The sequence below is a fragment of the Saccostrea cucullata genome, unplaced genomic scaffold, assembly GCF_032062105.1.
Source record: "Saccostrea cucullata isolate Sc308-1 unplaced genomic scaffold, CSIRO_AGI_Scuc_v1 ctg2474, whole genome shotgun sequence".
NCBI classification, from domain to species: domain Eukaryota; kingdom Metazoa; phylum Mollusca; class Bivalvia; order Ostreida; family Ostreidae; genus Saccostrea; species Saccostrea cuccullata.
The window spans coordinates 6,214-10,000 of NW_026940357.1; positions in this window are offsets into that span (position 1 = coordinate 6,214).

A 3,787-nucleotide genomic window follows, 5' to 3' on the forward strand; every position below is an offset into this window, starting at 1 on the left:
ATTATCTCCCTTTGATAATTGTGAGCTCTTCAGTGAGAAAGATAAAAAGTTCATTGTAGAAAAAGATAGAAGTTGTTTAACTAAAAGCATACAGCTCTGTATATCATGGAATTCAAGTAAAATCAACTGTTTTTCTTCAACTTTTGTTTAATGTGCTATATATATATTTTACCTGCATTTTATTTTTCAAAAGAATAATTTTGATATGTGAAAAATGGTAAATTTCAAGACTACATAGTACAGGAAATCTTGGATGAAAGGAAAAAAAACTCTCTACTGAATAATAGCTACAATTCTCCGTGGCACTTGATCGTTATTTCAGTAATGATTTTTGAAAGCCATAGCATAATACGTATTATATATGTGGTTAAAAATTGTTACCGAATAGACCCCCCAATTTCCATATCGAAAAAGATTTTGGGCATTATATTTAGTATTATTGGGTTTTTTATCTTCCTCTTCAGACTTTTTTCTGTGAAGAAGAAAATTAATATTAAAATTTTTTGATATCTATGGAACAGGTTGTTAAATAAAATCCTGTGAAAATAAAGCCTAACTTGAAAAAATTGCCCTCCCACCCCTCCTTATGATCAATGGTTATAGTCCCCTAACCCATAGTAAACGCAGTGTTGTAGTTTCTAAACAGGATAAACAAGCATAAAAAAATATATACTTTTGATAATTGGGGGAGTCATAGCTCCAACAAATGCAAAAGTTATGTGAATTAAATTTTTTAACGGTTTATCATTTCTTGGAGTTAATCTTTGATACATTTTGATTTAACCTTATAGCAGTACAATTAATACATGTATAATTAAATCTTCTAGCAGTATTTTATTAATAATGTAAATTAAAATCAATTTTCTGATCCCCCCACCCAAAAAAAATAAAAACACAATTAATTAAAGCACAAAAGCAGATTATTCAAACAGGTCCAGGAGTTTTTCACAACAGATTGTTTGATTAAACTTTGGAACTAGCAGGTCTAGAATCAGTAGTTCCAGGCATATTTGAGTTGAAATAGGACGAAGCAAAAACTCTTAAATCTCAATTCTTAAAGAATGATATTGCAGCATAACAAGATGTTGTTTTAGCTTTACTGTGCACTAGAAATTTTAATGTTCTTAAAATGTTATGAAATTGGCTTTAGCAATATTAGTTGAGATTAATGATGTGAAATCATTAAAGAATATGGCATAAAGAGTACCATTCTGGAAATATGACGTCATTAATTTGATACATTTCTAAGTTTAATAAAGAAAAGCCTCAAAATGACTATTTCTGTGCTAATTTTCCTTTAGAAAATAGTGTCCTCAACCGTCCCCCACTTAAATTTTTGGATATGCTGTGCAAAATACAATGAAAAATCACATATCTCTAAATCTCTGTGGGCGACAGTGGCAGAGTATGTTTTCTGAAAGAAAATTCCACTGAAAATTGATGTCCTCTGCAACTTTATAAGAACATACGAGAAAATGCACAAGTTAATGACGTCACAATTAACATTTAGGAGGTCATGTGAGAAAAAGGATTTGTGTATTCTTACTGTATGGAATTCCTATGATTCAGAAAGAATGAATTTTTATTTATTATTATCACTTTCATATTTTAGAAAAATATAGGGCTTAATTTGTATTGAAACTGTACCTTCTTCTTAGATTTTTCCGTCAACTTCTCTGAAAAAAAGTCACTGGAAAACACATTTGACTGTCATTTGAAAAGTTCGGATTGTTAAATATGATTTTAAAAATGTGCATGCATTTAGAAGCAAGAAATTGGTTAACTAAAACAACAAAATATTCTTTACATGCTTGTACATGTAGCACATTTCTTAAAGAAAAAAGTCTTGCACATTTAATTATATCCAAGATTTTTTCAAAATATGATGATGCTTGAAAGTCCGATTTCAGAGGAAAATTTCATAAAAATAAGGGGTGCAAAATGTAGGCGAATAAATTGAATAAAACGTGCGTAGTTCAGTTTATATTTTTTAATAATTGTGACCTTGAGCTTTGACCTTCTGTCCATATGGGCACACATTTATATGATGCTAGTTATTGTTGACCATGAACTGCAATTTTGTTTCTTCATATTGTTGTTTAAAACACAAGTGTTAGTTATGACACAGAAAATATGTTACTTTTTATGTTTCCTTAAATATCTATCTAAATATCCCATTTTGACCTATACCTTTGACCCTTAGTCATACAGAGTGATTTTATATCTCAGTTTTTTTTTTTTTTGGCTATGCGTTTACCATATAACTAAATTTGTTTTAATCCATTTTAAAATACTAACAGGCAATTATATGGAACCTGATTTTATCAGTCTCGTATTGTACTTTTGTAGGATTTTTAAAAAAAAGCATAAGTTTGACCATGGTAACATAAAAACTATCATATGAATACCAAATGCTGACTTAGAAGTTTATATTAAAACTATATATGGACTTTGACGACGGATTTTTCCATTTTTTCCCAACCATGCAAAAAATTATACGGCAGTGCTTTTCAAAAGAGCGGTAAAATCTCACTCCTCCATGGCAAAAATCCTAACCTATGTAAAGGAGGGATATTTTTCTATGAGGAAAAAGTTACTGAAATATAAAAATTTTCTAAAGCACTATAAAATGATGTATTTTGGCAAAAAGGCAAAGTCATGTTAATAGCTTGTTCCATTGAAGACTTTTAATGGACTTTCAAAATGGGTCATTTTACAGCAAAATGTTCATTTTAGACATTTAAACCTGTATCATGTTGGTTGCCATGGTAACTATAGACCATAGCAACCATTTTATCATGAATTTTAGTGGTACATACATAATGGTGTTAGGTGCACTTATTTCATAAAAATCCAAGACCATTGCCAGGCTCCCTATACATGTATAAGAGTTTAAATGCTTACAGAGAATGGCTATTAAAAGTCCATTTTTTAAACAATGCAAAGAATGAGTGCAATTTATATCGTCAAAAGAGCTGTTTACCCATTTTAAGCTTTACAATAAATATTCATGTATTGTATATAAATCTATGACCATTGTGCAAGCATATGCTTTTGATACCTATTTGACTTTTTTGACATATATATTTCTATATTTACATTAAATGTCATTTTAAAGAATAAAGGATAATTCCCTAAATTACGGAAAATTTTTTTGGAAGTTAAGTAACGAATAAAATATTTTAATTTCCGCAGGAATAAGCGGAGACAAAAAAATCACGTGGATGTTAAATGTAAACGTTTTCCGCACTGAGTTTCATATAGAAATTTAAAGCCATTCCAAGTTTTTTCTCTGTTTAATTTCCACCCATCTTTTCAAAAACCTACCTACCTATTCGCAAAAAAACACACAAGCCAAAACATAAAGCACAGGCTTAAAAGTCATAAAAATGACGCCCTTCAAATAATTTGATCAACTAAACTGCTTTAAAAGAAGGAATATCTATTCCTAAGCAAAAACAAGGGATTAAATGCTTAAGATACACCCAATATTACTTTAAGTACAGAATTATTTGGAGAAATTGACAAACTTCAAAATTTTCCACTAAAGAAATTTCAGGCTTCATGGTGTTGTTTGTTTTTTCTTATATAGGGTGTCAAAAACCAAGGCGCACGCGGACGCTAAACATAGAAAAAAAAACTTGGAATGGCCTAATTGGAGAATAGAGAGATTGTAGAGTTTCTACTGCACAAATATTAAATGATTCTAATGTTTAGGGATGAATAGATGTCATGCCCTGCAAACTATAATGCAGAGGCAACATGAACCTGTATTTACTAATCTCAC